Raw genomic sequence first — 24,611 nt, 5'->3', positions numbered from 1 at the left:
GTGAAACGCTTCCACATAAAAYGGGCCCCAAAGCACAAAGGGGATCATAAAGGGAATCTCACCCTCAACTCCAAACACTCTGCTTTCTCGCAAGTTTAAAGTTAATGAATTGTGCTATTCTAATACACTTTTAAAGTATGTCATCTGTATTCTAATCATTGACCTTTTCCTAATGCCCTTCAGGCTCCCAACAAATAGGTTACATCTGTTACTTCAAAAGCAAGACAAGAAATGGAGGCCAGTATCTCCTGGGGTTTTGAGCAAAGCAGCCATATCTTTGTTCTTTAGCATAACCCGCAAGGCACGAATGTGAGTACCCAGATTCTAGAGCTTGTAGGGAGTCAAAAAGGTGCCCATGTAGAATGCCAGACAGGGCCTTACACTTTCTGTGTGTTTTCAAGATTATCTTAAGCTGAGCAACCCRTCACAAAGCACAAAATTAGATTTTTGCCTGCCTTTATTATGTTTCATCTTCAGAGTTGAATTGTCTTTCATTTTCTATCATTATTTTATATTCACAAAGTGAAATATTAGAGAACATGATAGTCACAGAGAAAAACCACTCAAATGACCTGCTAAGTGTGAAGATGTTCACAGTGTAGAGCAGAGACAGATGCTTTTCATGACATGGACCCACATGCACGCTGCTGAGAGTCAGCAGCCTGCAAATTCAACTCTTGCCTCGGTCAGCTTCTTTTTACACTCCTGTGCACTAACACTGCCCTATTATTGAATAGGACCATACCTGCTCTAGAGTAGACTCAATTAACACATTTTCACAAGTTCATTAAAATGCTGGACAAGATCATCTTCTGCCTAACAGAGAAACAGACTGTGCTACAATAGATCACAAACAGATATAGAGGTAGACTGGGTCGCGTTCTCACAGCCTACGAGGCTGACTGTGCTGCTTCATGTGCCTAGTTAATCCATCTCTAGCCACCACATTATTTCTTCCTTGAGCCAAGGAAAGAATTCCCAAGTTGAGTAAGATGTTCTGCTCTTGCCCTACCCAAGAAAAGGTATCTGTTTGTTGGGAGCAGAACCACAGAGGTGGTTGTAACTTATTGTCGCCGTCAGCTTTGGCCTTTAATTCACACTGCATGTTTGTGATAGGATCTGAAGAGGTGGAAACCCATCTGATGACCTATCAGAAGGCCTTTAGGGATGCACGCACTGGAAACAGCTTCCTGAGGCTCTGCAAGCTGGTTTAATTCCCATGATGAGAAAAACCTTTTTTAGTTCCGTTTTAGGATTAAAAATCTGTAAAGAATGCCTCCTATGACATGAGATGTAACTAAGCTCTGATGTGTCACTTTTCATCACTCACCATATGCTTTGATGGCTGGAAGTGCGCATGACCAGGAAAAAACCTGAAATGCCCTCTTTCTGTTATGTGGCTTTTTTATGAGAAAACTCTTTGTAAAGGATTATGATAATTTTTCCACAATTTTGAGAGGGTTTATAGGTTTGCCATGCAGCAGAGCAATAGCTCACCCTTGGTCTCTTCTCATGGCCTAACTCTTGCTGACAAAGACGACAGCTTGCACCACTGAGTCTCATCCCGCATAAAGTGGCTGACATCAGGGAAGGATTCATGGTACCTAGCTGCATCCTCCCTCACAGCTCAGGACAACGCTGTAGCCTTAGAGCGCATTCAGGAAGTAGGTGTGCGTCAAAACAGGAATAACAATCTAACAGAAAGAGTGAATGAGTGATGCTTGGGGCCTTTCATCTGAAAAACTGAAAGCAGGTGGTGCTCTACTAGCAATGGTTCTGTGCTGGACTTTGCTGAATGCCAGCAGGAGTTTTGTAGCTGTTCTGTGGATTTCCAAGTGGATCTCTGAGGAGACAGTGGCTGCTAAATACCCYGGACCCCTGCCCCCCAGCTCAAGCTCCAATGCCACCAAGGAGAGGATCTACATATCTGCACCGACACATCAAGTAGGCAGCAGTGACAGCTGAGAGGACTCAACCTGAGTTGCAAGATGTAGGGTTACCCCAGGGGAGTGACCCAAAGTAGAAGAGAGGGAGGGGGATGTTCCCCAGGCAACAAAAAGTCTCTACACTTTCCTCTTCCTCTGAAACCTTCCCAGTCCATCCAACCAGCTGAACAGGACAAACGTGGCTCTCTGCATTTTCTGAGGAATGGAGATACTAGAGAAGCACTGAGGTCCTTAACAGGCAAGACTAAACCCAAGACTTCTGGGGAATTGTGGTTCCAAACTATAAATGCTGGAGCACTTCAAAGGCAGTCTTCTTCCTCTGTGTTGCTAAACTAATGCTGCCCTCATGGGCTCTGGCTACAGCCAGCATCATTCACGCAAAAGTACTTGCACAGCTGTGAGGCACAAGCTGCACACGACAGTGCACTAGCCTTGCCTCATGGGTTTGGGGGCCTTCAAATGCCTTGACTTGGTTTCCATTCCTGTCCATGCCATCGGAGGGAAACTCGGGCCCAGTGTTTAAGCCCTGGCTTTGTCTCATCATCACCTCGTGTTGTCTATTGTGGTCCCAGAAATAAGAAAGTACACAAAGCCCAAGAGGCTGGAACAAATCAAATCTGCAGGTCAAAGATGAGATTGGTGCACAGACTTACTATCAGACACACACAAACCACACATCTCTCAATACTGCCAGATTTCATAAATGTACAGTGACACAATGGTTACATCTGGAAGCTATTTTTGTGAAAAGCACATAGATGATATGATCCTGTCTACTTGAGAAACACTCTGGTTTGATGCATATGACATTGAACAGTCCATCTTGAAATACTATCTTAAAAAAGAAATCCAGATTTCAAGTTAAATGTTATCATAGTTGCTGGTTTCCCATCTAGGCACCGATGGATACAGAACAGGCTTCTGACTCAGGTTACACACAGGGTATGCGAGGTAGCATCAGGCACTGTTCAGTCTGGTAAGGACTTGGTGTAAGGTAAGCTTAAATGGACACCATGAGGGGAAGCAAGGAGGCAGACGAACAAGCACTCTTTGGGGCACCCAAAGCATCTGCTTATGGGTGCTGCATTGCCACTGTCTCAGGCAGTTAAGTGTCAGAGGCAAAGCCAGTACATAATGAATAAACTTCCCCGAATTAGCAGGGAAATAGAGGGGGTTTGGCACATACTCTGAAACCTGAAGGCCAGCCATATCCCACAGTTATCCTTCAGCCTTCCAGGCTCGTATTTATTAACTGCATCACATAGTATTGATATTTGGGATTGGAGATTAGCAAGGCAACAGAAAGAGATGTGGGGCTCACAGGCAGAGGAGCACACTCATGTTCAGAAACAGCTTACACCTTTATTTACAAAGAACTAATGGTCTGGGAGTAATTTTATGGTCTGCTGTGCTTTCAGGACACCATCATAACTGTACTGTTACCAGAAGTTAGGCAGGAAGAGAAAGAGATCCATTCATGCGGAGCTCTGCTGAGGGACCCACGTCCGCGTGGGCGCAGCTCCTCGAGAGATACCAAAGGGAGTGGGAGATGGCCATGTGACAGACAGACCCACCGCCAAACACACGCCAAGCACGGCTGCGCAAGAGGCGCGCGTCATCTTCCAAATTCCCCCAGTTTACTGAAGCAGAAGAAAAACTACCGGAAGCAGGCTGTCTGTGATACCACGTTATTGACCGCAAAATACAGTGAGTCCCATTTACTGATGAACCACAACCTAACCGCATTTCCTTTTTGCAGCTCCAAATATAAATTTTTCAGCATTAAGATTTTCATTTTTTCAAGGTTTCTATGGGAAGCAAACATTTTCATGTAAGAAAATGTTTGCTTGAAAATGGCTTTCTATCAGAAAATAGCTTTAATGGAAATTTTTCAATTACCCTAAAAGGAACACAGGTATAAAGATGTACCAAAAACTCTTTAAAACATAAGACACTCATCTTAGACTAGTCTACATTCATTTACAGAAAAAAATGTATCTCTTTTTGCTCTTTGAATTCATTTGATTTATAATGACCAGGACTTGGCTTCAGTTTTATCCATAACAAACACATTTCCAGCAAAATACCATGAAAAAAAATTCTCCAAGCTAAGGAGCAGTAGAGAGATAAGTCTGATTAGGAAGACAACTATTAATAGCAATTATGCTTTAATTACTGTGCCAAATCTTTTTGTACCAGCAGTTTATAGCATGTCCTTTACGAGAAGAACTTAACACTTCTGATTCTGCGTTCAGTGAGAGGTAGAACGAGACTGAGTGGATATATAACAGTTCCAGTAGATCCCCTAACAGCTAGATTTAAAACTGCTCTCAGAATATTTCCATGAATTATGTAATAAACAATATGGGACAAGAAGGCTCCAGAGAAAGGAAGGAGCTGTACTATATGGATATAACACTGCACACGAGTGTAAAAAAATCTTTAAAATTTTCACCGTCTCAATGGCTGTTTCTCCAGTGCAAGGGTATTATGCTCCCATGCTGCTGCCACAAAATTCTGGGCATAATATAGGTACTGAAAAGCTGTCAAGGAAAAAGGACATGAAATAGTCTGGACAGAAGGGAAGCATTTCGATATGGCTAGAAGATGAGGACCGTGGCTTGGAGCCCTGGCTTAGGTGGCATGATGTTCTTACTGCCTGGCAATCCYGGCTCCCAGGAGTCTTGAGCCAAGAAACACATTAAACTTCTTTGTAATATTGACCCTTTTCAGTGACAATGTGGTGGACTGACAGAGCACTTCCCTCAAAACACCTCCCTTTAGCTTAGTCGGAACCAGGATACAACTGCCAAGAAGGCAAGAAAAGCAGCTCCACTGATCCCTGTGGGCCATGGATCAGGTAACCTTGCAAAGGTTTGCATTTAGTGATTATAAAGTTTTAGCTCTCACACAGGTGGCAACTGAAGGTGAAGATTAGCTTYGTATATAATGATAATTACACTGTGACCATAATAGAATGTACATAAAAGTTCCCACTGAGAAATCATAACATTTTTTGGTATAACTTCATATACTTGATATCATTCTTGTGGGTATCTCACCAGCCTATTCCTATTCTGTCCTATTTCCCCACTGTCTTTGGGGTATATATTTTTAAAAGTAAACTTTAATAGTGTTAACTTTTGAAAAATATTAAAGTACATCAAAAGCAAGTAGACTTGTAAAAAGGATTATATTTGAAAGCATTTCCCAATCTTGCAGGCTGAATAGACTACCTGAATAGACAGTCCTATCAAGAACTGCAGAACAATTGACCTTTACTGTGAAATCATCCATAAATCTAAAGTAAATGGTMAGAGTAGTTGGTCTATCCCAGAAGTTTTTTCTACCAATAATTTGAATGYCTGGCCCAAATTAAAGAAGTCAAACCTGGCACAAAGACATAGAAAGTCAACACAGCGGAATGGTCAAAACAAAAGCCCTGCGGGGTGAGTAAGGTAAAACCGTCAGCGGTATTTCAGCCAGCAGGTAAACAGGCTCTTCTGCAAGCGCAGGGTGCTGTGACACTCTGGAGGCTCATTTTCAGCATAGATGGCAAGATTAGTGCCACCGGAATTTGAACTCAAGGACTCTCTGCAATTGAATACAGCCTTAAAAAGAAAATTAATTAAAAAACCTGCTTGTGAAGTGAAAGGGAGACACGCTGCTCTTCACTTGGCGGTGCAAAGTACAACTGACCCGGCACATGCAGGCGACACCCCACAGCAGAGCGCAGCTACAGAAYGACTGCAGGCTTGCAGGGGAGACTCCAGTTCTCTGGCTGCACCTTCAGAGCTGGCTATTGCCTCATCACGGTGCTGAGCAGTGTGGATTGTGGAGAAAGTGTGAAAAATGATACAGGTCAGAAAGGACAGAATGAGAGGCAAAGTGAAGGGACAGTCCTACTTACATGCAAAAATATCTCCAAATAAGCAGCTGAGGKTGTCTAGACCCTCTTACATATTCTCTGGGGAGAAAGAACAGCAGTTCAGTGAACAGCAGAACTAAAGATAGCTGGTTGCCTATGCGTTTGTGTTCTGCCCCCTACATACACTTCCTGATAACTCTTCAGTTCATCCTTCATCCTTCAACTCAATGGAAAAATTAGTTTGGGTATGCCTGACAACAGCTATCAATTTTCTCAGCACTTTGAGGAATGTGAAATTTTGTAGACTTCTATGCTTACACCAAAAGTGGACAAGAGGTACAAAAGTTCTGAGAGAGGGACCTGTAGACAGACAGATGGTGTGACAGTAAAGGTTGAAGAAATCGGGCTAAAAATGTAGATCGTTATAACAGAAGCAGTCTTGAGGAATAGGCCAAAGAAGCTGTATTAAAACCATTTGACAACAACCTTTTTGAAACAGGTCCACAGGTGCAACTACTCATCTCTGGCTGCCTGGAGCAAATGCACTCTCTGTGGTTTGCTCTTCCCTTTACTCAAAACAGGGTCATGTCCTCGCTATCTGTTCTTTCACTGAAGAGGCCTTCAGCCATGCACATATGATGCAGCTGATCATAGCAGCCCTATGCACTTCGGTTTCCCTACCCTCAGCCTGCTGCCCATCTTCATGCATTCTGAGCACTGTGATGCTATTAAACTGAAGAGTTTTATTATTAAATCCCAGTCACTCTGAAGTAACTGAATTATCCAAGTTTTAGTTGAACCAATTAACTGATATAATACATGACTCTTGCTTTCCTAAATGAAGAGGAGCTTCTTGCTTTCTGCTCATGTCTCGATGTGAAGGTGATTTTTTAAACACTTTAATGAATTTTTTGAGACTGAGAATTTGTTGAAGGAGTTCAGGAGATGAGAATTTAATATTGCTGTATGGGGTGCTAACCAAGGAGAAAATTCTCTAGTATTATGAGAATGAGGGGCCTTAGAAAAACAATGTCCCTCTTAGGATACACCAGTTTAATGCAAGGGAGGTCTTGCTAGCTGACCTGCTTGTTCTTTTAAAATACAGCTGGAAGATAAAGCAGCCAGGAGGAACCATGTTCACCGACTAAGGTCCTCCTCCACAGAGTAAAGGCTAAGTAAAAGGGGTGCATTATTTGTATATGTATGAGACTGCAGAAAACTTAAGCTAACATAGGAAAGTCAAGGATGCAATACACATATGCAGACTGACCCCAGCATTTCCTGCTCCCAGGTGCTTCCCCATGGAAATGCAGTGCTCTCTTAATCTGTCAGATGGAGCCTTTAAAGATTTCCCTTCTTTGCTGTGATTTTTGATGCAGCAAGAAAAAGTGTTCTGATCATCAGTTGTGTTGTACAGACAGATACTGTAAACTGAAAATGGAACTTGCCCAACACAGAGCTCGATGCTGCAGAGTTCTGCAAGAGTGGGTAGCAGAGCTTAACATGAGCCATTCACATAGCAATGACCTTGTAAGTATTTGTTACAGGAAATTACAAGAATACAGACTCTGATTAGTTCACTGTGAATTAAATGGTCATTGTATTGTCTTTTATCCGGACCTGAAGGCAGCAGTAGATTGCAAAGTGAAAACAATCATACTGGCCCATACACGCAAGGTGATAAGGAACATGGGTCAAAGTTTGGTATGGGAAAATAATCCCTGTATTTAATGTAAATTATGTATTAGTGTTTCTATGTAGAATTTGAGGGAAGCATCATGGATTAATTCTGATTGGCCCTTGTGATGTTGTTATAAATAAATATTATTAAAAAAAGGATGAGATACTCTAGATGAAAGAATTAAAAACAGGAAGCAGATTAAATAAAACATTTGTTGCTAATGTTTACAAACATGATACTGGATTTAGCACCCCACACACTTCAGCTGATTTTAAATTATGACGATAACAGAGCTTTTCTTCTTTCCTTCTCATATTGTCATCTGAGCTCTTGCAGTTATGCTCTGGGGCACACACTAATGCTGGTCAGACCAGATCAGCCAGGAGTTAGAAGACAAGAAAGTAAAGCAATTGCTGTGAGAAGCTGTTCCATTACTTTTCCTTATCTGAGGAACAAGAACCAAACTTCTAATAAGCCCTCCAAGAAGGGAGAGAACAAGGTCAGAAGACATCAGTGCTGCTCTGCTTTCAGAGCAGTCCCTGCTTCTACTTCGCTTCAGGAAGAGAGAAGCTGGATCCTGAGGAGCCCACTCCTCTCTCCCAAWCAGTGAAAGCTGGGATGGGCTGCTCTGCTCCTTGGGTAATTCATGTGCGTGAGATAGGTACTGTAAAGGAAGGTGAGAGGACACAGATGAAGAAAGCACATATGGCAGTTCAAGAAGTTTCTTATGTCCAACTGTCCTCCCTTTTGCTCTCCCACAACAGACTCTGAGGAACTTCCTTTATAACAGCATTCACAAGAACGCCCCTTGTAATGAGCCTGCCCGGCTGTCTGACGAGGCAAATTTTCCTTACTTCATCCCCATGGTGTATAATGGCTTCACACGAGAATCTCCTCATGGTAACGTATTATCTTTAGCGCCCGTCTGATGCTTTGGAGTGTTTTGAATCAGCTCACCCTTGGTGTACATACCATCCGCTGTGCCACTGACTGCGGGAGATGTGAAAAAAATTACCTAGTGTTCTTTTTAATTTCCCTGCTGAGGCAGCTCTCAACAGAGAGCAGATATAGCAGATAGCATATTTGATTTCAGTTCCTTCACTGATACCTGTTCCATGCATTGAAATCTGCAGACTATTGATTTTCAGTGTAATTGCCTTTATTAATGTTCTTTTGCAAAATACAAATAATGGAATTACTTTTTATATCCTTTTTGATTTGTGCAAGTGCAACACTGAATTTGTTAGCTGCCGACCATACTCATCAGGAAAAAAAAAAATTGGGGGAAGGGAGATGTCAGCTATTGTAACTCCTGAAATTCCTCCTGAAACTGATAACTCTTTAAGTGGTACAATGATGAAAACCTGTTTGGCTGTATCACTCTTCTTTATTATATACTGAGCACATAGATTTCATATACTATTCAAAAACAGGAGATGCAACTCTTGCTCCAAGGATGTTACAGTCTAGTCAGACATGTAATACAACTTGGACACAAAAGGCCAAAGGATACATGTACAATTCACAAATGTTCTGCTCGTCTTGCTTTGATACAGAGACTAAGGGAAATTCTATGCACTGCAAGTCCAAAGCAACTCTGCTGAAGATCATGGAAATTCGCTTCAGTGTATTCAGTGGAGTTACTCCAGGTTCACACCATGGAAGTGGGAGCACAACTGTCCCTCTTGTTCCGCACCTCTTGGCTCAGAGAGTTTAATTAGACTGAACTTTTTAAAAGAATTTGAGTAATATGAAGGAAGCCATTTGGCACCTAAAGAACAAGAAAAAAACTGAAGCAGGTATGTGGCACAGGACAAGAGGCAAAGGCAAGAATAGGAAGAATTCTATTCATGGTGGTGAGGAAACGTGAATTTTCTCTGGAAGTATTATTTAAATAATTTTTATCTGGCACCTCAAAGACGCTTCAGTTTTTCAGTGCCCTGGATGGACATGGTACTTCAGGCTAGCTCTAACTTCCAAGTTAGCAAGCAGTTGCCTAGACTTAATGGAACCATCTGCATTAAAAAATGTCTTGCATTACCTTAATGGCCTACATCAGCTTTTCCTTAACCTGGCTCGATACTCCTTTTGCTTTTGGGAGAGCATCTATATAATGCCTGCTTCTATCTCCTTGAAGGTTAGAGGTCAGGATTTTACTACAGTGATTTATGGAAAACAGATCTGGAAGGGGTTTGGGAAGTCACCTAGTTCACCTCTTGTCCCATTGTTTCAACTCTTTTCTCTTTTTGACATATCTATGTCTCAATCTAGAATTAAAGCTTTAATCTGTAATTAAAGCATGTATCATTAGCACGTTCTGTTAAGGAAGGACTCCAGCTTCTCCAGTCTTTGATGCTGCTGTAAACCATACCTGCCTGCTCTGTGCCTAAACACATCATATGGCTGCTACTTATCACCAAATGAGTGGCAAATAGTAGTAGTCATTCCTGTACAAGTTGGGATAAGTGAAAGACACTGCTGCAAATCCTGCTCTTTCTCCTTTCTTTTCTCCCCTTCACAGGACATCTATACTATACACCATCCACTGGAAGTTTCCCAGAGCAGAGAATTCCCAGGGACGAGCCCTGTATTATGTGAAGAACACAACAGGAGTAGGGTTGAGTACAGTTCTGTCCTGCAGAGGCAGTAAATGCCAACTGTTGCAATGGTTACTGTTTTACTGACATACAAATTAAATTAGAGATGCACAYATTTCATATAACTGAAAATGTTAATGCCTAATGCACATGTACAGCTCTTCTAGGCCTCAGCTCAATAAATTGTCATTTTTCCTATACCGAACTGCCAATTCCTTTTAGAGCAATAAAGAAGATCTGCCAAAATTCTGATCAATAGGTTGTCTTTAAAATCCTGTTTCTTCTACTGTGAAGGAAGAAATAAATATCAGAGATTTTCAAATATGATAATAGATATTTTGCAATCTATGTGTTGCAATAATTTGTTTCATTTTTTATTTAGGACAAATGAAGGTGTTCTTAAAATATGCATGACAGCATGTTTGAAATAAAGGTCATGGTTTGACACACAGAGCAACAATCTATGATGGCTTTCTTAGCCTACAAGAAAAAAATAAATAACCCAGGAATCATAACTGCAAGCTAAATGAGATGCATTAACAGCACAAGGAATTGGTCTATTGAGAYAGTGCTATTCCTGCACTCAGAGCCGTGAATCCTAATCACCTGTTTGCAAAAAATTACTCTAAATGTTATTGTTCTTCACTTGGAATTGCCATTTGCAATTGTCTTCCAGAGCATGAGTGGTAAATAGTAGCAGCCATTTATGTACAAGTTGGGAAAAGTGAAAGAATTAGCCAGGCTCCAGTACTGCTCCTTACGTCCCAGTGAGCTCTCATTGAATCTCTTAATCCTTAATAAGCATTTGGCCTTAATTGCTGATTTTATCTTAACCTAGTACTTATGCCATAATTGATGAACATTGTTTGCAGTAGAGTTTTATAGCTCTTCAATACAGATGGAAAGCCTTGCTTCAGTGCTCGTGCAATTGGATCTTCTGCTCATACTGCAACGCATTATGGAGCCTGGCACCACCTAGTGCTCAGATGTTAGGCTGCGATATAATCGAGCAAGCACTATAGTAGCGACTCTAAGCTGTTTAAGTCATATTATTTCTATAGGATGTTACTGTTAGCTAGTTCTCATTAGCTGGAGTAAAAAAAAAAATCACTTATGGTCAAACTGCCCTGGGTGCGGTATGGAGCCCCTCTGTAAAACAGGAGTTTGGAGAGGGGGCTAGGCAATTTTCACCTTAACCTGACAACCACGTGGTTTAATCCTGTAAAATGCAGTGTGCTCAACTCCTATTGGTTTTCCAGAGAGTTTGTTGTGCTTCTTACAGAATCGGTCCCAGAGATGATAAAAGCAGGAAACAGCAGAGAAGAGCTACTGTCTGAGATCAGAGGTCTTCACTTCCTCAACTTGCATTCTGATGTCCCACTTTATTTATGTTCATATTATTTAGTAGGTGTAAGATCGTTTCATGAAAAATTTATAATAATACATACTCCTATGTTAGGCAGAAAGACAAATTTTATATTAGGTCATAAAACAGAGAGTATATATCCATCTAAATTGCAGCATTTACAATTACACATTGATAAAACTTCAAGTAAAAGAGCTTTACATGTTATCAGTTGAATGTGGCTCTTTCAAATATTACAGATGCTATTGATAGGAGTCATTTAATTGTTTAAGCAATTACAGTTCCAAGAATAGGAAGCCTAACTTGGACAAAGTTGCATTTGCCAGCTAGTTCTSTGGGCTGCTGGAGTGGGACAGCAGGAGTCACGATGCCACACTGGCACTCCAGGAGTTTTGAGTTCTGAGCTCAGCTGTGGCTGTTAAAATCCAGCAGCTACACTCCATCCACCCCATCTCCCATGGCAACATTCGACCTCCCTGAGTAGCACAATCTTCCAGCACCTGATGAGTTTAGACTCCTGTTATTTTAACAAGAGTTTTGTGATATGTCATGTTAAACTTAAAACCTCAGTTCCCTTTTTTGGGAACATGCAGCTCAATACTTGGTGATAGCTCATTAATTGTAGACTGTACTTGTTCTACCAAAGTACAGTTTTATAAACAGCCTGAAACTGAGAATAGCTAAATGAAGCCATTGTTATTATTTTGGCAATACAATACTACTTTGCAAAATACAAAATATTTTCCAAATTTATAGTACATTCTTACCCCAGAAGACAAAGGACATTTGTTCTGAGAACTTCACAGATAGGCCATGGAAATGGGAAACCTAAAAGAGCTGAAGATGGTCTAGGAAATCTTCCTCCTCAGTGCCAGATACACAGTCAGAAAGAATATACCCACCCTGGGCCAGGCTAGTGGAAGTGTTAGGAATCTTTCCCCCTCCTCCAGATGACCTACTGTGAACACTTACGTGCATCTCACCTAACCATTTTTCTGCCCTTACAGGGTGCTTTGGTGGGACTACTGCCTCAATCTCTCATTTCCTACACGTGATGCAAATCAAGTTAACTTTATGAGGACTGAGCTATTTCAATCTAACCAAAACCACTGGCTTCCATACAGGGATAGGTAGGTAAAGTTTACATGCCTATAGAGGAGGTCACACTAGACTCTAAAGGTCTCTTCTGCCTTAAATTTATGAAAGTCAAAGATGGGAAAAGCATAATCTGCAAAAAAAGTTAATGTAATATCAACAATTCTACAGGGTTATAGTGAAATACAAACCATTGAAGCTGGAAGAACTAAACTGATCAGCAGTCACACCTGTGAATCCAGTACATAACTAGGGCAGGATCAGATTTTTTTTTATGTTAACCTTTATACATTATGAGGCAAAAGCAGTGGATTTTTTGATGTGTGGAGTACAAGATTCTCTGCTGAAACTGGGGATGCTTCAATGCCTTAAAATCTTGGCCTCAAGCTATTACTAAATTTAGTACAGGCAGTAACAAACATGAACTTGCCACCATCCCAACCGCTTCATAACTCCATTATTTTGGCAGTTTCCATATTATCAAATTATTAGTCTTTTTAAAAAGATACTTCAGGACATTTTAGCGAAACCAACACCCATTTATCAAAATGTATCTCAATGTAATACAGTATACTTCAGCCAGAAGTTTTTTGGAATAAGAAATGCTCACGTAACAGAGAATTGTTTACTATTTTTCTGAATGTCATTTTTTCTTAAAGTCATGCATATGTCAAAATAGACTATTTTGATGAAATAGCACTAATTTAAATGTACTGTGGTTCACCTAATTTTGCAGATGGGGTTGAGGGAGAGTCTTTATTAGAAAGCAGTTTCACTAGGTCTTTTTGAGATAGGACTTCATTGTTCTGGGGAGAGCAAAAATAGAGAGTACTTGTACTAAGAATTTGAATGTATATATTATGACCACAATCATCTGGGGAAAGTGATGTAATACATACATTTTTATATGTTCTTTTCAAACTTTAAGGGCTCAGTTCTGAAACTCATATCATCTTGGACTCTAATTCCCACAAATAAATCCAATAAAAATTAGCAACATGTAGATATACTTGTGCATGACTTCAAGTGCAATCATACACAGTCCTGGAGGCAATGACAGGAACTATATTTAGGTTGCCTAAAGAATTTTGTAAAAGATACTTATGATTTTTAAGATGTTCCAATAATGTTATTGGCTGTACTAAAACCTTTGAAATCTGGCACAGCAATACCCCCTCAAGCTAGGGAAGCTTTTCTTTGTCCCATGAAATCTCATTTATATTTAGCAGAGTTAAATTTAATTATTTCCTTTCTTTACTTGTGTTCCCCAGCAACAAAACACAATAGTAACTGAACATGAATGTTTTGAGAAACCACAACCACATCATAAAACAAAAGAACCACAACAAATCTAGATTAAAATACTTGTCTTCACTCTTGCTGAGCCACAGCTGCTTCTTTACATTGCGTGTAACTTTTTCTATCTAGAAGTAGGGATTCCCACAAATCTTTCTGCACCTAGTCAGGGGCCACAGCTAAACCAATCTCTAAGGGTTTTTTTATTTTCCTTCTCTGGGCTCTCTACTGAATTTACAACCAGCTCTCATCTTCCTGCATTGGGGGTTGAGTGGCTTTCTCTTCTGAAAGCTTCAGTCAAGTCTACAAGGGAGCACTTGGGTTTTCTGCAAGCTCCATTTCCACACGTAGCCTGTAATTTACTCCTTTAGGCACATCTAAACCTCTCTCGTCTCCTTCTCCAGCTGAGTACTACTACACCCCAGACTGCTTTCTTCAAAAACTAGAGACCTCAGTAGCACACAGACCTGGCTGAAGCTCTGCTCCTTCAATGTTCATCTTTCCAGAGATATCTGCAGCAATGCTTTCCTCTTTCTGGGACCATTCCCACTCTAGGGAAAAAGCATTTTTGTCTCTCTGCACCTGTTTTGTGCATGCCCAGCTCAGTCTGCATCTCCCAAGAGTTCTTCTGGGAGGTGTGGAAGAGAGAGCAGCTGTCCGGGACTGACAACAAATCAACTTCTCTCCCTGGCCCTGGTGATAAACCCTTTCACAGTGCAACATTCATTCTTCATTTCTTATATAGACATTCCTTCCACGAAATAGCTGTTATATTGCAAACAGTGAGTCTACATCAATGCTTTTCCTTTGCAATAGCTATTCACAATAACCTATAGGAGTTCTTTTCAACCTTTGTGTTTTTTRCCCTTGCTGCAAATGTCATTTGTTATTAAAGGAATTTTATCGGCATCTTGGAGCTGCATACACTGCTGTGACTGCCTCTATTAAAAAACAAAACAAAACAAAAAACAAAAAACCTTCCCTGTTTGCAAATGTTATTTAGAGACAACATGCCTTTTCAAAATGCCAAAGTCTGCACTGAACCTCCCCAACTGCTTCTCATGAACAGATGTTTCCTGTTCCTGATCTGATTAGAAGCTTCAAGCCAATCACTTTTCCCTGGATACAGGTGTACTCTTTAGACTAATTTTTTCTTCAGAAAATGCTGCCATTTCATAAGTCAATCCCAGATGCTCCTCAGCTTGTTTTCATAATGCAATGTTATATGAGATTGTTTCTATCGCTCTAAAAAACCCTTATCCGCAAAAACATTTCCAAATCTTAAGACGTCCCTAAACAAACTTAACAGAGTTTCAGCTACACAAAAAAAAGTACCAATTCTATTGCCCCTTCTCTTCAAGCTATTTAAAGTGTAATCTTTATCTGTAGAGAGAAAAGCAAACGTTTTCCTTAACAGTCAACATGCCTTAATTGTCTTTTGTAGCAAAGTAATATCTGAATTTCAGAGATGGGAAACTTGTTGCTGAAATGTTTATGAACCAAAATCAGAACCAAGAAAGTGGTTCAGTGCCTCCCGTTCTGCCCCCGCCCCCCCCCCCCCAGCATTCATTACCCTGACCCAGTCATCACAATCTGTTTACCCTTTCTCTTTTTCTCCCTTCTGTTTTCTTCCCAGCTTTTGCTCACACTTTTTTTTTTTGGTAACTATTTGATCGATTCTGCATAACTTTAATCCCTACTGCATATTGCCCTCTATCCCTAGAAAACGACACCTTGCTGAGCAGAGCTACTCAAGGATGTGCTACAAAGAGAAGCTTGAACTGATGGGTTGCCTGTCTGACCCTGTGCTTGGTAGTTCCTCTTCTAGTCAGTGACTCCAGGGATGAAAGATGCTTTTGATGCATGACAGAAGTATCTATACAGTTGTGCAAACACAGGGAATTCTAACTAACTAAAAATGATAAAAATAAAGCAGCAGCACAGAATTGTAGCTTTCTTCATTTGTTTCTTTTTCTGTGCTTTAACACTAATAGTCTGCACCCACATGTTTTCTACAAGACAATACAAGTAACATAGCACCTGAGCTTTCTGAAAAGTTTTGGAAGAATGGGAGCCATCTGTGATTTTGGCAAGACAGATCATTCTACCCCTAAAAGACATGAAATTTCTTCCAAGACAAATGTTGCTATTAAAACTCAAGCACATTATTCAATTTATCTTGTTGTACTGAGTTTTGATAAAATCTCAAATGAAGAAAGAGTTGTCAGGAAAGTTTACAATTACTGTAATACAGCATCAAATGGTAAGGAATATAAGCAAATTGATATAAGTATGCCCACGATATACCAGTATATGCCACTCTACTTCTTCATCTTTATGCTTTGTCTTTTTGCTTTAAAAGGAAACGTCTTGCATTTTGCCCAGTGTTATATAAATGCAGTGCTAGATACACTCATTTGAATATGTATTTACAGTGTTGATTTTGATACAGGCTGCTGAGATGAATTTACTTAAAAGATGTGTTTTACCAGTGCCCCAGCTTTTATATGAACAAGCTATAAGAGCTGCTGCTTTGAAACCTGAATGCAAACCCTATCAGACCATGATAATCAAAATATCAGTAGCTGTTCCCAGAAATAACAAACAATGGGCTTCAAAGAATCGCATTTCTGTGATACCTGTCTTTCTCAAATTAACAAGAAYCCAGCCCATGGATGCATGGTAGGGCAGCCCACTCCTAAAAAGATCTCAAAAGTATGTGCCAAAATGACCACTCAAAGGTTCTGCTGTAAAGTGTGCTGAGATAGAAAATAAATATTTTTACTAACTACTACTCTTGCAAAAGAGCAACTGAAACTCTGAATAGATATAGCTGTAAGATAAGTAGAAGGTATTTCTGAAGCCACTCTGCACAGCAACTGTACTTTAAGCTTCTATCTTATCTACCAGTTGAAACAATCATATTGAAAAAAACATTCCCTGCTACAGTGCTATTTTGGTATTAACAGCTTACCACTTTAACTGTAGTCTTACAAATCTAAGTGGAAATGTTAGTAGGCTATGCTGCTCATTTTGACAGTTGTTCAGCTTACCAACAGATGGAGTATGTTAATCAGTTTTTAAAGTATACACTAAAAACCTGGGCTAATTTAAATTCTGTATTCAGAATGCCTGCAAAAAATACAAGCCTGTGATACATGCAAAAAAAAAAAAAAAGTTTCATTCTGCTGCTGTTGGAAGGAAACAATATCTTGGAATATTTAATTATATGCTTTTAAAACCATCAATTTTCTGTAATGGTGAGTAGCTTATGAAACTAATGTGTTCTCTTACATAGTATTCATTATTCAGCATGTGATTATATGTAAAGCTTTAGACTCTACAGTAGACTGTAAACTCTATGGTATTTCTACTAACAAACCAAAAACAGGAAAAAAGGCTGGAGTAAGTCAGAACAATACACCAGCCAGGAAAAGTAAAATGAAGTCCCAGAAGGCAATTCCGCCCAAGAATAGTTTGTTGGGGCTCACCTTATTAACAGAAGAATAATTCAAGCAATGAATACAACTCCAGAGCTTTGGTCCTGGCTGTATTTGCTATATTTCAGTCAGAGCTGCTAGAAACAACTGTCAAAATCATCAGCCTGACCCTTATTAAGTTCTTTAATATTGCCTCCAGCATCCTCTGCCTCCTCCTGCTGCCCCACTTCTCAGCAGTCCCCTGTTCCTGCTGACTAGGGGGCAATTCCTCTCTTCCCCAGGCTCTAAACCCCACATCTCCCATATACCTCACTGGAATTACTTTCATCAAAGTCCTTACAATCTTGGCCAAACCAGTTATCTATATCATTTTGAATCTACTAGATAGCTTTGATACTATCAATTATACTTCCTTCATAAAACCATACATCTCCCTCAACTTTCCYGGTTTTGTCCTTTCCTATTTCACCTTTGACTTCTCTAAATTGTCTACCTCTTGGAGGTGCTATAGAGGGCCTTTTCCTTATAACCATGTTCTTTCCTTTCTATGCCTCTGTCAGGATCTAGAGTGCACTAATGCCTTAATTGTCCTGCTTGACTTCACCTGGGACCCCCCATCCACACCCTCTGCCCATGGGTTGGGAGCTCCATTTAAGCTCAGGCTTGGGCACTTGCTTCTTGCTTGAGCTGTGCCATAGGAATACCTGTACCTAGCTGTATCTCCTGCTGTTCTAGTCTACTGGCTGGTTTTCCTTGATGGACTCCAGAAGGACAATCTAGGTAGCTTTGTTTCTAGTTGTGTCTCTAACTATTTCTCCCAGATGAACCTCAGATTGTGTGTCTGACCCCTGCTGTTCTTGACTCTTCAGAAACAGCATCCTGGACCTGATTCATTGCATCACCTTGTCTGGGACTGTTGGAGGAATCTGTTGCCTGTGTCCTGTGGTGAGGGTCACCCTCAGCTCCCAGCTCATCTTTCCTCTTGCTGCTCCCTGACAACCTGTTTCTTATTCAATGTTATTCTCAGATTTGATTTTCAGATGCTGATAACTTGGAGATCTATTGTATGTTTTCTATCAGGACCTGTCTCCTTCTACCTGAACTAAAATCTATCTGATAGCTCTTCCTGAATGTCCAACTATTAGCTTTTATAGTGCCTTTCCCCTTAGTTTTGACTTAAATTAGGCACAAAAGCCTAAACAAGTATTTATCTTCCATAGAGACTTGCTTTAGACTCTGAAAGAATCAAAATACTTGACTAGTACAACAACTCTAATTTTGTTTGTTGGTTGATTTAAACGGCAAAATGTCTTGGCAATAACATAGTACAGAACATTACAGTTCTAAAAATACCACATGTGGGGCCCCTAAGCTTTCTAGCTCTATAGCAGTAAATGAAGGGGCRTAAATAATAACCAGAAATCCCTTTACAAAGTAAAATATCTGAAGAAAAGCAAAGCAAAATCAAACATATATTATGCACTTCATCAGCATCATCATCCTACTTAGCTAAACCAACCAAAGGGAATTTCTGTGACCTGCCTGTAAATGCTATGAAAAATATGATGCATGCAAAGCTTTGGAAAAGCTCTTTGCATGCAATACAGATGGCAGTGTCGGGCAACAGCCTGGAGAATTTTGGGTACTTAATAGTCAGTGTGCGTATTCTTAAAAAGTCAGTAAGCCTTTTAAAAACTTCAGTGTGTATCTGTTCATCACTACATATGCCCTAGAACCATGCAAAGAAATGATGAAATGTGTTTTCTCCCTTGACATTGCTAGTCTTGGAGCTAGAGCATCCAGAGGTATTTGATTTCTCACCTGCCCTTTGTAGTGCAGTATGTGTTTTTCCAGTGCATGATCATTCTCTAGCACCACACACACTCAGCTGAGAGTGAATTTTATTTCTGAAACATTTTTAAATATGTTTTCTGCTCACCATAGTAATGATTAATAGACCAGCAGAGAGGAAGCATTTTCAGGTTACTAGAGTTCAGGTCTTGATTATGAAATGTAGGTCAGGCAAGAAGAATACATTGATCTAGGAAGTAACAGTGCATAGATTAAAAACTGCAATTTCTTAGCTTAATAGGCAACTTTAAAGATTTTCTGCATTTATAGGGTCTCACACACTGCAGCTTACACTTCTCTGCAGTTACCAGTCAATTCTAACCATTCTTCCTTGGAAAATGTTAACACCTTGCAGAAAATCATAATCTTGTATTATCAAAGCTCTCTCCATTTTTAGAATATCCTAGTCATACTAACTGAAAAATAATTATGTAAATCAATTCCTTTTTCTCCTGTGACTTGAGGAAAAAAAAAACAAACCTACAAATACTGGCTGAAATACTTTTTCTTGATTATCTTCTTTATTGAATAGGCTGTAAGAACTTGCTATTTTATTATTGTTCTTCTGTGAAATAATACATGAATATGCTAATATTATCAGCATCAGACAATTGGCCTATGTAAGCCTGGCAAATAGCAAGCCTTGTCTGAAGACAGACACCAGGGTAAGTTCTGAACCACAAGGGAATGCATCTTTCCTCTGTAGTTCCCCTCTCCCCTTCAGACCTCAAGGCTCAACAAGGAAAACCTAATCCAAAGTGGTACTTGGCTTTGATTGCTGCAGCATTTTTCAAGAGCCACACTTGCCACTACAGAATCTAAATCAAGGACAGTATGTTCCAGCACCTTGTTATATAATCTGCCAATCACCACCAATGTTTTTTATGCTTCATTGTTTCAGATGTCTTTCCAACTCTATAATCCCTAGAACACAGTTGTTTCTCCCTGAAAGGACCATATTCCAGAGGAGGTTTCCAGAGCTTTGTGCTTTGGCTCTCAGTCCTCAGAGTGCTAGTCCTCCATCCAGGTCCATCATTGAGGCAGCCTATTTGCCACTCCAGCTCTTGAAGGTCAGTGAAGAAAGGCATACCTTATCCCAGCAGATCCTCCCATAGGCATGTTGCAAATGTAATTATTATCCGAGGACTTCAAGACACTTCTAGAGACTACTTGTGAAGACTCTAGGTAAGACACTCTTGAAATTTCAAAAGTCCCTTCCCTGCATCTACTTGCTGTTCAACAGCAACATTCTGAAGTACTGAGAAGGACCAAGAAAGCCAAAGAAAAAAAACATGGGGCCTGCCTGCCCTGCCCTGTCCTTTCCCAGATGAAGTGCTGTTTTATTAATTGCTCAAGTACTTATATATGACTTGAGGATCTCTCCCACAGACTTGCATGGCATTAGTCAAAAATCTCACTGTTAATGGAGAGTTGTGTTCCCAACAACATTCTGATAGTTCCTATTGTGAAGGTTTCTGAACTAGTGCAGAGTCACTTGCAGTCCTATGACTAAGTCCTGACAGACCTGGAGACTTGGAGATGCAGAATGATACAGATTTATATTCTTAGCTCATCACTCTGCTTCACGCTCACAAGGTATCTGGGATAAAGTTTCTGTTCAGTAACATGACTATCATAGGAAACAGTCGAGGCGTCCAAAATTCATTTCCTGGAGATGACCTAACTGAAGGGAAAGAGTGATGCACTTCATAAAGTTATGGTTTTGATTTTCCTGCATCTCCAGGAAGAAGTGTTGCCGCTTTTCTTGAAGGCGATGTTTGTACTTACGCCTCTGCATATCCTGCTGACAGGACATACTGGCAAGAGTTCTGGCAGGAGTTTGAGAACTTCTTTTGGGATTGGAAAAAAATCAAAGACAGCAGCTTGTGGTTAGTAGCATAACAATAGTGTCTAAACAGAACATGCTGGTATAGTCAAAGATGAGGCTAGCTTTGACARTGAATGGCCCCAGAGCAGGAAAATGCATGACAGGCATTTAATAGTGGATTCACTGATCTTTCAATGTGGGCAAGTTGGTATGCCATCTTTCCCAACATAATCAACGGGTATCTATATTGTCTTTATTTTTAGACACCCCAGCATATATGTGTACAAAAAGAAACTGGGCAATCACATCATACTGCAGAATCCTAAGGCTGCATGTATTTACTGCACTAACTTCATAGTAGGAATGAAAGCTCTGATTGCCATTATGTTGGTTTGCAAGACTTAGACTGTGGAATAAGTGGAGCTCAGTGATTAGGGTCAGCATACAGAGAATATAAGGACAAGTAGAATGTAAGAAAGGCCAGACAATGCCATATTCTCTCTTTGAGAATGTGTTCTCAGAGTAGTGAGGAAGAAATGCTTAGAAAGAAACAGAGGAAGTGTACAAAAACTCTTCACCAATTATACCCTCTAAGTAGTAGGTCAAGAACACTATTTGACTCTCAAGCATGTTTTTAGTAGTCCTTGAGGAACTGTGACTTTATCAACGTAACACCTTTTTGAATGCATTCATATTTTTGACCTCCACAATACGGTGATGATGTTGTAAAATTTAGTTGTGCAATGTGTGGAAAAAGTGTCTCTTTAATCCTCCTACCTAGTAATTTCACTCAGTACCTCTTAGTTCTACTAGCATAAGAAACGCTTGTCACACTAAATTTTACCTTCTCCATATCATTCATCATTTTAATTATCTTTATCACAGTCCTTTTCCTTATGATCTTTTCCAAATGCCCTTGCTGTCTCCTCACACAAAAGCCATTCCACAGTTTTGATCATTTCTGCTCACTTCTCATTTCACAACCTTTTCGTAACCTTGTGATCAGAACTGCAGTGTTCAAGATGCAGAAGCACTGCAGCTTTGACAGTGTTTTCTGTTTTATTCTTAATTCCTCTCCTACCAATTCCTAGTATTTATTTCACTTTCCCCATCCCTTTTTTGAACACCAGTGAGGATAAAGCTGATGTTTTCAGAGATAGCCAAGAGCCCAATGTTGTGTACATATTGCTGCAGTCACTTTTTTCTCCTGTATTCATTACTTGACACTTATCAAAATTGCATTCCTCTGCTTTTATATTTACTCAGTTACCTAGTGTCATAAAATTCAGTAACCCTTTCTAGTCAACTTTAGTCCTGATTATCCTAAAAAAGATACATAACTTCCACAAATTATATTGCCTCATTATTCACTTTTTTCCTCAGATCACTTATGAATATGTGGGAAAAATACAGGCCTTAAATGGTCATGTCACTAGTAAATTTTGTGAAAACAAACTAATTACTCCTACTTATTCTTCCTATCTTTTAATTAACTAATTATTAATTCATGAGGAAGCCTTTCCTCTCACCTTATTGTAGCTTAAGAATCTTTAGCAAGGGACTTCATAAAAACTCTTCCCTAAGTGCACTGTGATGATCAAATCAACCTTAAGCTTTTCTGACTCCTTCAGAAGCCTCTAATAAAATCCAGGGAACTGACTTTTCTCTAAAAGATCTATGCTGATTCTTTCCACATATATCATGTTTATCCACTGATCTACTCTTTCTAGTACCTGTAGCTTCAATCAACTCGTCTGATAAGGCTTCTGTTCTGTGGTTCTTGAGATCATTCATGGAACGGATCAGTTAAGCTGACATCACCCTGGCCACCTAACTAGAAGGATCACAGCAGGCTAAGGAATGTCATGTTTGAGTCCTTCAGAATATTGTGTTCTGATCCTGTCTGTTCTTAGTCACCTCATGGCTTTAACTCTACTGATGTTTCAAGTTCCTCTGACATACACCCCCTGCCCCCTCCAGAGAAAGCTCTGATGCGAATCTTCTGCAATGAATAAAAATGCAACATCTCTTCTGCTGTAGCCTTATTTCTCCTTGTTTGCTCCTTTTTACACTTTTGCTGAAATTGGTAAGCCTGGTAGGTAATCAGATATTCTAATGCATGCGAGGATTTTTGTATGCTTTCAGCAAGTTTCTCTTCAGTATCATTTTGGTCTGCCACACAGTGGTTTTACATTTAACTTGACAGATCACCCTTTCTGTTTTCTTTCTCTGGATACAACTTCCATATCTTAGGAAGATAGATGGCTTTTACCTTAAAATAGCCTCTCTGACTCTGTTAAAGGACACTGGTTATTTTTCAGGTCCTTCTAGAGTGTTTTTGATAAGTGACCTATCCATAGGCTGAGTTTCTAATAGGCTATCTTGAAACAATCTCAACATTACATAAAAGCGTTATAACCCCTTAAACACTTCTCTTTTGGCAAACCTCCTTGTTTTGCATAGCTCTGCCTTCCAAAGTTAGTCATTACTATTGCAGATCTTGATTTTTTTTTTCATTTCTACAAGGTTGCTAAATTTGAATATGATATGACTACTGTTATAAAGCAGCTCTTCAACAGAAAGATCTAGAAGCGTGTTGGCTTTTGATTTAATCCTGAACAATTTTTCCTCTTGAAAGTCCTTCAGTTTCTCCAAGATAGGTGTGATTTTTAAATCTTATTCTCATGCTCGCATTATGTTTCACAATGGTATCTATGTGCTGTACAATAATGGAATTTTCCATTAATACTGTATCTTGGTGAGGTCACAAGCCAAAGAAGCCAAGATAAACCATTCTGAAGGACTAGCCAAGATCCTGGTCAGAGGTGGAGCTGAAGATGCCAAGAGATACGTTACTCCAGAACGCAACATAAGATCACAGCCAAAAGCTAGACCAAAGCTCAGGATGACAGAGCAGGAATACAGGCTTTCCAACACGGAACAGAACAGACTAGGAGTGGATCATGGGCCTGGAACACAGCTGAAATTAAAAGGTGAAGTAATGAGAAAGAGAAAACTGTTTGGCATTGCCTCACCTGTCAGATATGCAAAGGCAACCACAAGTCAGGTGCACAGGCCAGTTCTCACCTAAGCTCATAAAGCTCTCTGTTGCTAGGGAGATTGTTTGCTGCCAGCTATGCAGCTGATAGCTTGCACAAAGTCTAACAGAAACATGTCAAACAAGAGAGAGGAAAATACTACTGAGCACTATGTGAAGAGGTAGTAAGATTTCTGAGGAGACTTTTACAGGTCAGTAAGAAATCAGTGAGTGGGAAATCCAGATATAGTTCTGAGTTCAAATTTGATCATGTCTACAGTATATTTGTTATTTAGACAAATGTTACCTTTCTCCATGTTCAGGTTTGCAGCGAATGAGTATACCAGAAAGAGAACAAGCCAAATATATCATACTTAAACTGTAACTATCTAGCTCTATAATGAACTAAAATTTGTAATACTAGATTTAGATTGTGAATCTACACCACCATCTGCAGAAAGCAGATTGGCAGGTTGAGATGAGCTGGCTACCAGTATAGTAACAATCAAGGGTCCTAAGATGTAAATAATGGCATGCAAGTATGGTATAGAGTCTGATGCAAAAAAAAGAGGGGGAGGAACACATGTGCCATAACACTGTATCAAG

Source organism: Apteryx rowi, unplaced genomic scaffold (assembly GCF_003343035.1).
Source record: "Apteryx rowi isolate R43461 unplaced genomic scaffold, aptRow1 scaffold_170, whole genome shotgun sequence".
Taxonomy (NCBI): domain Eukaryota; kingdom Metazoa; phylum Chordata; class Aves; order Apterygiformes; family Apterygidae; genus Apteryx; species Apteryx rowi.
The sequence above is the reverse complement of the archived record's forward strand: the minus strand, read 5'-3'. Positions refer to the sequence as shown.